At 52.5% G+C, this 9,979-nt stretch overlaps 1 long non-coding RNA gene across 3 annotated transcripts; it reads left to right on the top strand.

Moving 5' to 3' along the window:
• Positions 1-3,726: 3,726 nt before the first annotated feature.
• On the top strand, positions 3,727-9,193 carry LOC136305231 (uncharacterized). 3 transcript variants are annotated; one of them, XR_010725177.1, is made up of 7 exons: positions 3,727-3,916; positions 4,446-4,842; positions 6,027-6,131; positions 6,428-6,533; positions 7,064-7,212; positions 7,510-7,933; positions 8,559-9,193. It is a non-coding gene; the product is annotated as an uncharacterized lncRNA (long non-coding RNA). The 3 variants fall into 3 exon arrangements; XR_010725178.1 differs by having other exon boundaries at positions 7,064-7,933; positions 8,559-8,739; positions 9,075-9,193; XR_010725176.1 differs by having other exon boundaries at positions 7,064-7,933.
• Positions 9,194-9,979: the final 786 nt, after the last annotated feature.

Genomic DNA, 9,979 nt, shown 5'->3' with positions numbered 1-9,979 from the left:
TGGGGGCATTTTTGTGGAATATTTGGGGGATTTGGGGAGATTTTGGGGAGTTTTAGGGGGGATTTTTGGAGGTGTTTGGGGGGGAATTTTGAGGGGGATTCTTTTGGGATTTATGGGGAATTTTGGGGAAATGTTTGGGGGATTTTTGGGGGATTTTGCGGGATTTTTTGTGTTTTTTTTGCTGATTTTGGGGGGATTTTGGGAGGATTTTTGGGGGGTTTTTGATTGGATTTTTGCGGGGATTTTGTGGATTTTTGGGAGGATTTTTGGGGGGATTTTTGGGGGGGATTTTGGGGATTTTTTAGGAGGATTTTGGGGGGATTTGGATTGGATTTTTGGGGCGATTTTTGGGGATATTTTGGGGGATTTTTGGTTGGATTTTGCGGGTTTTTTGATGGGATTTTTGGGGGGAATTTGGGGGGGGATTTTGGGGGTATTTTTGGATCAATTTTTAGAGGGATTTTTGGGGCGATTTAGGGGGATATTTTGGGGGATATTTTGGGGGGATTTTTTGGGGGATATTTGGGGGAGATTTTGCGAGATTTTTTGTGGATTTTTTGATGATTTTGGGGGGATTTTTTGGAGGATATTTGGGGAATTTTCAGGAATATTTGGGGGGATTTGGGGGGATTTTTGGGGGGATTTTGGGGCCATAATTAGGGGGGGTTGGGGGAATTTGGGGGGATTTTTGGTGAAAATTTTGGGGGGGATTTTTTCGGGGATTTTTGGGAGGATTTTTAGAGGTGTTTTTGGGGAATTTTGGGGAATTTTGGGGGAGATTTTTAGGGAGATTTTTAGGGATTTTTTGGGAGGATTTTTGGGCGGATTTTTTGTGGGGATTTCGTGGATTTTGGGGTGGATTTTTTGGGGGAATTTTGGGGGGGATTTGGGGGGTATATTTGGATGAATTTTCAGAGGGATTTTTGGGGCGATTTTTGGGGATAATTTTGGGGATTTTGGGGAATTTTTGGGACGATTTTTTGGGGGGATTTTGCGAGATTTTTTGTGGATTTTTTTATTATTTTGGGGGGATTTTTTGGAGGATATGTGGGGAATTTTGCAGGAATTTTTGGGGGGATTTGGCGGGATTTTGGGGACATACTTGGGGGGATTTTTTTGGGGAATTTGAAAGGATTTTTGGTGGGTTTTTTGGGGCGATTTTTGGGGATATTTTTGGGGATTTTGGGGGAGTTTTTGGACGACATTTGGGGGTATTTTGCGAGATTTTTTGTGGATTTTTTGATGATTTTTGGGGGGGATTTTGGGGGGCATATTTGGGGGGATTTTTGGGGGGAATTTGAATGGATTTTTGGGGGGATTTTGGGGGGGATTTTTTCGGGGATTTTTGGGAGGATTTTTAGAGGTGTTTTGGGGGAATTTTGGGGAATTTGGGGGGAGATTTTTAGGGGGATTTTTAGGAATTTTTTTTGGAGGATTTTTGGAGGATTTTGATTGGATTTTTGGGGCGAATTTGAGGATGTTTTTGGCGGTTCCGGGGGGGTGTTTTTCGGGGATTTTCCCGTGGATTTTTGGGGAGGATTTTGGGGGGATTTTGGGGGGATTCAGGGGGAATTTTGGAGGGGATTTTTTTTGATTTTTGGAGGATATTTTGCGGCATGTTTGGGGAATTTGGGGGGGGATTTTTTGGGGATTTTGGAGGGGATTTTTGGGAGGATATTTTCGTGGATTTTTGGAGGGATTTTTTTTTGATTTTGGGGGAATTTTGGGGAGAATTTTTGGGGCGATTTTTGGGTATTTTTGGGAGGACCTTTATGGGGATTTCGTGGATTTTGGGGTGGATTTTTTGGGAGGAAATTTTGAGGGATTTTTGAGAGGATTTTTTGGGGGATTTTGAGGGCTGTTTTGGGGGGAATTTTGGGGAATTTTTTGGAGGATTTTTGGGGGGATTTTGCGAGATTTTTTGTGGATTTTTTAATAATTTTGGGAGATTTTTGGGCGCATTTTTGCGGGGACTTTTTGGGGGTTTTGGAGGATATTTGGGGTGTATTTTTATGTAATTATTAGGGCGATTATGGGGGCATTTGGGGGGGGATTTTCAGGGGAAATTTGGGGTGATTTGGGGGCGATTTTTTCGGGGATTTTTCCTTGGAGTTTTAAGGGGATTTTGATGGGATTTTTTTGGCGATTTTTGGGGATATTTTTGGGGAGTGTTTGGGGTTTTTTGTGGGGATATTTGTCGGGATTTTGGGGGGGATTTTGACTGGATTTTGGGGGCGATTTTCGGATATATTTTTTCAGGATTTTGGGGGGATTTTGTGGGGGTTTGATTGGATTTTTGGCGGGATTTTTGTGAGGATTTTTTTGGGATTTTTGTGAGGAGTTTTTCGGGGATTTTTTGGGGATTTTTTGTGGATTTTTAGGGGATTTCGGGGAGGAACTTAGGGGAGTTTGCGGGGGGGGGATTTTGGGAGATTTTTGCGGGATTTTTTGTGGATTTTGGAAGGCGTATTTGGGGAAGTTTTGGTGGCATTTTTGGGGGGATTTTTAGGAGGATGTTTGGAGGATATTTGGGGAAATTTGCAGGAATTTTGGGGGGGGATTTTGGGGCATTTCTGGGGAATTTTGGGTGGATTTTGGGGCAATGTTGGGGGGATTTTGGGGGATTTTTGGGAGGATTTTTGGGGGGAATCGGGGGGATTTGGGGGGGAATTGTTGGTATTAGGGGGAGTTTGGGGGGATTTTAGGGGGAATTTTGGGGGATATTTGTGTAAATTTGGGGGGATTCGGGGGGATTTTTGGAATAGAGCCTGAATGAAAAGCTTTTTTGTTTCGGTCTGGTTGCTGGCAGGGCTCTCGCAGGTGTGCTCGGGGGTCTTTTGGGCCATTTATTCCGGAGGCTGTTCGGAAGGGCATTCCTGGGCATGTTCGTTTTCGCCTCCGCTCCGCGCCGCCGCGCGGCAGTGCTGCCACCCTGTGGGCAGAGAGCGGTAGTGCAGCTGTCCCCCGTGCCCGTCACGCCTGATCTGTGTGGCAATGCTGCCACCCTGTGGGCAAAGAGCGGTAGTGCAGCTGTCCCCCCCGCCCGTCCCCGACACGCGTGGCAGCCCCGCATTGTGAGCTCGGGGGCGGCGCTGCCGCCCGCCCGCCCGCAGCTCGGGGCCAAAAGGGAGGGAAAAAGGCAAGGAGCCCGGGCGCGTGGCAGCCGGCTGCCTGCGCGCGCCACCCCGGACCCGGAGCCGTCCGGGCGCGATTTTCCGCGGCGTTTGCGGGTGTGCGGACGCGGGATGGGGGCGCAGCGGCGCCGCGGGCGGGTTCGGGTTTTTTATTCACTCAGGTGACTGGGTGAGCAGCCGGCGCGGGGGGCCTGACCAGTGCCAACACGAAAGATGGCGGACCGACCGGAAGTGGCTTCACCCTCAACCAACATGGCGGCGAGGAAGGGCGGAAGTCGCGTCCTTCCCCTCCCAAGCTGGCGGCTCGGCGCGACGCGCTTGACCTTCCAAAGACGGCGGCAAAAAGAGCGGGAAAACGGCAAGGACGGGGTGGGAGGGGGCGCCTGCCCGGCTGCCTTCGCCCTGCCCTGACCACGGCGCCGCCCGGCCGCGATTTTCCGCGGCGTGTCCGGGGTGCGCGGCCACGGGCTGTGGGCTCGGCGGCGGCGCCGCGGGCGGGCGGGCGGGAGCCGGGCCCGCGCCGGCAGGCAGCGGCGGCGCCGCCTCTCTCTGCCGAGGTCCCGCCGCGCCCGCCGTGCCGGCCGCCCGTCTCGCTCCGCACGTTCCCGCCGCTCTCCGCCGCGCCCACACGCCACCCCCGCGGCCCTCCGGCCCGGGGAAATGGAGGGAAATACAAAAGCCTTAGGGCAGAAGAAGTCGGCCGAGCCGGCCCGAGCCGTGCCCGTCCCGCAGCCGGCAGCAGGAGGCGGCTGCTCTCTGACTCAAAGCTCAGCGCGGCGGAGGTAAGCGCGGGGCTTTCGGCGGGGGCGGCGGGGAGGACGCCCCGGTTGTCCGGGCAGGGCTTCCCGGGGACGGTGTCAGCTCCCCGCAGCTCTGGCTGAGGGCTGCACCGAGTCCGGGCTGAGCCAGCTGGGAGCGGGCTCTGCTGGTCACGTCCCCGGGAGCCGCTGCCGCCGCCGGAGAGGACGCGCAGCAACCTTGTGCCGTCTGTGCGTGCAAGGTTTTCATGGGCTTTGTGGCGAATGTGGTGTTTGGGACCGGGAGCGCTGGGTGCCCTGGGTGGGGATGTCCTTGAAGTAGCCAAGCTGAGCACTGGCTGAGATTTCCAAGCCTGGAATTCTTGAAACAATGTTTAAATAGTTTACCTTCAAAGCAATGTTTAAATAGTTTACCGTCGAGTTGAGGCAGTAGATCAAGTCGATTTGTTAGAGTGGCAGAAATGGTTTTTTGCCTGGAAGTGTGTTGGTATAAGCAAGCCTCCGTCGTGTCAGAACGAATTGGTTTTCCTTCTTTTGGCTTTTTTCTTTCTAGGTTGTAGAGCACTGGGGAGACTGTTTGGGATAAAGAACTGAAAGGCACAAGGGAAGCTGCACGTTCCCCGGGGAATGCTTTAGGCACCTGCGGCTCCTGAAGCGCACCGAGAATCCCAGCTCCCACAGAAAACCTTCCGAAGCTGGAAGGGACAGACAAGACAATTCCAAGAATGGTGTGGGAAGCACTTTCTCCCAGGCGTGGACAGTGCTGAGATCGGAATGACTTCACAATATTCCTTGTGCCTCTCCTGTTGCCAGCCCAGGACTAAGTCGGTGTTCCCTGAGTGGCTGCAGTTCCCTGCCCGTGGAGGGAGGCAGCCTGTGCTGGAGAGCGGGAGAAAGGTCCCTGCTGCATGCTGTGTCCTCGGTGGGCAGAGAACTCTGACCTTAGCCAGGTGGGTTGGTGAGGATTGAATCAATCCTGCCTCCTTTTGAACGAGTTGTTTTAATGAGTCATCAGCAGGGGATGCTTTTAGCCGGCTTTCGTTCAGTTTCTTTTTCACAGGTTTCTGGTTGTTTTCATCATGAAATTATACCAAACCCTTAAGTTCGCTAAATGAACCCTGAAAAGGTTCAAGAAACCAATCCCAAGAGAATTGGGCCTTGGATAGCTGGGATCTCACAGCCCTTTGGGGCCACGTTGGGTTCACCCCCTGATTTTGGTGCGCAGAGAAACTCTCAAGTTAAGGCTTATCAAAAGAAATGGACCAGTTCTCATAAAAATCAGCTTTCCAAACCTTGAATTAAGATCAGAAATGATGGCAATGCCCTTGGCATAAAACCACCTGTGAAGCCAAGCAGGCTTAAAATGCCTGTAGGCAGGAAATCCAAGAGAAATGGCTGCTGGCTCCTGGCATCCTGGGCTTGCCAGGCAACCTTCAGGTCGGAGGAGCCCTCTGAGATGGCAGTGCCAACCATTCCCCCGGTGCCACCCTGTCCCATGTCCCCAGGTGCCACGTCCGCATAGCTTTTGATCCCTCCAGAGACGGGGCCTCCACCACTGCCCTGGGCAGCTGTGCCAGGGCTGGACAGCCCTCCCACCATCAGACTTCCCAATATTTGGCCTGATTTGCCCTGGGATCACGGGAGGCCGTTTCCTCGCCCTGGGTCTTACGGTAGCTGCCCTAAGCAGCCATGATTCCAACATGAGAGCGGCTGGCTTCCTTATGACCCCATCTGGAAGGGGCTTGCTTTCGAGAGATGAGCCAGGTAAGGCTCAGCTCGGTTGCCAGTTTGGCAGGTGAGAGCTTGTAGCTCATGGACGTGTCTGGGAGAGGTGTTGCCTCGCTCATCCACCTGCATGCACGTGGTGAGACAGCTAAAAGAAGATTTCCATCCTCTCTCCCTTGTTTCTCCTCTACTGCTTTGTGTTGCCACCTGTTACAGTCCATGGACAGAGAAAGTGGGAAATGTGTTTTAGAAATTCTTGGGAATTTTGCTTGTAGGAACGGAAATCCTGAGAGAACTGATATTTGACCTGCCTGGCCTATGAAATGTCCCAGAAGCTGGTTCATGTATCCATGCTCCTGTTGTGTTCATCTGGGCTGTAGTTCAGGCATTTCTCCCTGGGCTCTTGCAGTTGCTGTGTCTCTGGGATGCGGTGCAGAATGGAATCAGGCGGCCACACCTCAGGTTCACCTTCTCCCTGACCCTGCTCGTGTGGCACAGCAGATCCTGAAGCCAGGTACTGGAACTTCCTGCGTGTGTCACTGCTGGGGTGAAAAGCAGAGCCCTGGGGAATGGTGATCTCCCCACCTGCTTTGTGCTCAGACACTCTTGACTGAGCTTTTCATTCTGGGGAAGAGAAGGGGAGGGGTGGCCAGCAACACGCTGAGCCTCAGAGCAAAGGCCTTCTGCAGTTCCTGCGCTGTTCTCCCAGCTTGGAACACTGCACAGTACAGCTTCCATTCATTATTGTCCGTGCTTGTGGATTGGGAAGGTTGTCCTCCTCCACGATGCCCCACCTTTTTCTCTTCACAGAGGAGCACATGTACCTCAAGGGAGACAGATTCCTTCCGTCACATCAGTACTCGGACCTGAGGAAAGTACCAGTTTTTTCCAGCTTTTCTTCAGTATTGATTTGGAGGTAAGAGTCCCGCTTTCTCGATCCAGGAATTCTTGAGAAATGTATAGAAAAAAGCCATAAAAATACAATGAACTCTCATTCTCCCGTGGGTGGTTAATTAGAGGCATCTTTCTTTTGTTTCCTCTTGGGGTTAGAACTGCCATGTCTGTGGGGACTGCGTTGGTTTTTAGTGCTAAGGCGCAACGACTTGCGCTGCGTATTGCTCTGCGAGCACGACAAACAGAATGTTCTGCCCCAGCGAGCTGACATTCATCTCTGAGTTTCGATTAGTAATGTTAGAGTCGCACTGAAGTGTCTTGGGAACGGCAACCTCTACGATTCCATTTGCACTGCATGTTTGGGCTGCAGGCTGACTGTTCCTGATGGATGTTAGGGATGAAATTCGATAGGAATGGAAATGGACAGGTCCAGAAGAAGCTGTGGTCAGGCCTGAGCTGGCACTCCCAGGGAACCAGAGTTTTGTGCTCTTAGGAGCAGGTATTCTTTGGCAACGTCTAAATGTCTGATGATGGTATTTCTGTGGCTTCCAGTACAAAGCAGAGCCTGCGAGTGGATCCTCAGATGTCCTGGGGAAGGGCTTCGTGGCAAACGTTGCTGTGGGCTTTATGACTGCCAGAGGATTTTCCAGGTCATTCTCTCCTTTTCAACAGTCTCTTGTGTGATGAGGGCTCGCTCCCAGGTAAGAATTTGGAAAGAAAGCACCAAAAAACCCCAAAGTACAGAAGTCTGCATGGCTTTGAGATCTCAAGGCCAAAGCAAAAAGGAGCAGCTGACTCTGCCTTTGCCTTCTTGAAAACCTGTTCCTTGTTGATTTTGTGTCCGTGTGGAGGGGGAGATAATTGCTTGTGTCCAAACCGGTCGCAGCCTTGTCCCCTGAAACTGGAACAGGTTGCTGCCATCACGGAGCCTCACGTGGGCACCGTGCCTTTGTGCCTGCTGTCAGGGCCTTTTCTCTTTCGGGGGTCTCCATCCACAGGCAGCACGTTTGTTACCTGAACTGCGCTTCAGCGGGAGGGAAGCTCACGTGCCGGGAGCTCTCGGCTTCGGCAGCGTCCGCCCTGAGCGGTTCGGGTATCGAAGCCTTGGACAAAAGAACAAAATCCTCTCACTGCCTGAAGACTCCTCGTGAGAGTAGCTTTGAACGGAGAGCGTCTTTCCTTCCCTGGAGTCGCTGAGAGCAGCTGGTGTTCGTGTCACCTTGAAGCTGATCAGATGCCGGTCCGATTGCTAATTCTGAGTTCGATCGTTCGATCTTGACCGTAGAAGAACAGGTCCTATTTTCTGTTTCAGAGCGGTATTCTGGAGATATTCCAAAGCGCTGCCCATGCCAGCAGAGCTGCCTGTGAGCTGATCCGGGATCACGGCCTCCTCCCGTGGGTCCCGCACAGCTGAGAGCAAAGGTGAGCAGAGAAGTACAGGAGAAACGGGAACAATTTTGCTGCCCACGGTAGAATAACTGTGTGAGTGAGTATGAAAACAAGGGTGACAGGCAGGGAGCCGGGGGCACCGAGGGCCGGACGGGCAGAACTCGCTGAACTCTGAGGTGTCCCTTGGGGTTTCGAAAACAGAATCGAGATGCTTTCAGGTTGTGATAGGAGGGGGATGATGCTGGGGGGGCTTCGTGATTTGGAAAACACTTGCTGGAAAAACTGAGAAAGCCAACTGGCACCTGGAATCGGTGTCTCTACCTTTTGAGTTTCAAACAGCCTCAGATCCTGTCCTGTCACGGGACCTGCCGCACGGGAAGTGGCACAGCAATGGCTTTGAGCTGTCTAGAACATTCCTCCCCCCTTGCCTCTCCCTCAGGTACGTTTGCATCCGGCAGAAATCTCTTCTGCGCAGAGCGCCCTGACAGGCTCAGGCAGGTGCCCCAAAAGTGCCCTGGAATAGGGTCCCCTGTGTAGGTGATGGACCAGCTGCCGGCGAGGATCTGCCTTCCCAAAGTGGTTCTCTGTTTTGTTTTCTTGTTGGTTGGTTGGTTTCGTTGGGCTTGTTAATTTCGTTTTGTTTTGTTTTGTTTCTCAGGTTTCTGAAAAGCAAGGGGATCAGTCAGATGACTTCCTTACTCCATACTCTGTGGCTAAGAAAAGAGACAAAACAAGAATCAATCCCAGGAGAAGAGACAAAACAAGAATCAATCCCTCCTCCCTATTCAGCTTGTAAATGAGTTTCTGTATGTTTTGGCCCCCTTCATCAAACATATTGGGTAAGTCTTTGTTTTGTTTTTTGTTTTGGTCAGTTTGCATTTCATCCTCTGTCCAGTTTGACCTTTATTAAGGCCAGGAGGATTTCTTTGTCTCTGGTTGATGAATGGCTTTTTTCGCCTTCAGTTTGCGTGTCGAGTAGTGAATTTGGACGAGATTTCTCTGACAGGAGGATTTAGGTGTTTGAAGACATGGGGAAAGAAAGTAAAGTGTGATGCACAGCTGCTGTCAAGTCCTAGGTCCTTCATTTCTGGCCCTTGCCACAGTAAGGCTTAGAAACTGTACTCATTAATTAGCACGCAGGAAAACACGTGGCACTTGTGTTTCCTCTTGGCAGGACTAACGTAGATCTGGCCAGGCTGACCGAGTTCTTCGGCCCCCTCAGCTCTGTGCAGGAACACCGTGCTGTTGCTGCTGAGGCTTTTAGGGGGATGAGGTGAACGACAGCGTCCTCTCCAGCAGGGAGCTGCTGCTCCTGCTGCTTCTGCTGCTCCTGCTGCTCCTGCTGCTCCTGCTGCTCCTGCTGCTGCTGCTCCTGCTGCTCTTGCTGCTGCTCCTGCTGCTCCTGCTGCTCCTGCTGCTCCTGCTGCTCCTGCTCCTGCTCCTGCTCCTGCTCCTGCTCCTGCTCCTGCTGCTCCTGCTCCTGCTCCTGCTGCTGCTCCTGCTGCTCCTGCTGCTCCTGCTGCTCCTGCTGCTCTTGCTGCTGCTCCTGCTGCTCCTGCTTCTCCTGCTGCTCCTGCTGCTGCTCCTGCTGCTGCTCCTGCTGCTCCTGCTGCTCCTGCTGCTCCTGCTGCTCCTGCTGCTCCTGCTGCTGCTCCTGCTGCTCCTGCTGCTCCTGCTGCTCCTGCTGCTCCTGCTGCTCCTGCTGCTCCTGGTGCTCCTGGTGCTCCTGCTGGTCCTGCTGCTCCTGCTGCTGCTCCTGCTGCTCCTGCTGCTGCTCCTGCTGCTCCTGCTGCTCCTGCTGCACAAGTGGAGCCTTGTCAGCGAAGACCTGCACCTGCAGGAGGCCCCGCAGGCCCTGGCTGGGAAGTGCCAAAACAAAGGAGTGATCAGTAAGTGCTGAACTGCTTCCAGGAGGGCGTATTTTGTTGCAGCCGTTACAGACCAACAGTACAAGTGAGGCCAACTGCTCTGGAAACAGTACTAATGCCTTCTGCCAGTCTGATGGAGCTTGAGGGAGGAGGAAAGGAAATGGCAAGGCATTTTTCAGGTCTTCCTTGGGGTGAATTCTAAGCTTAGCAC

This window comes from Chamaea fasciata, unplaced genomic scaffold (genome assembly GCF_029207755.1).
Source record: "Chamaea fasciata isolate MVZ Bird 193981 ecotype frontalis unplaced genomic scaffold, bChaFas1.0.hap1 SCAF_328, whole genome shotgun sequence".
NCBI classification, from domain to species: Eukaryota; Metazoa; Chordata; class Aves; order Passeriformes; family Sylviidae; genus Chamaea; species Chamaea fasciata.
Note: the sequence above shows the minus strand (reverse complement) of the source record. Positions and strands in the feature narration are given on the sequence as shown.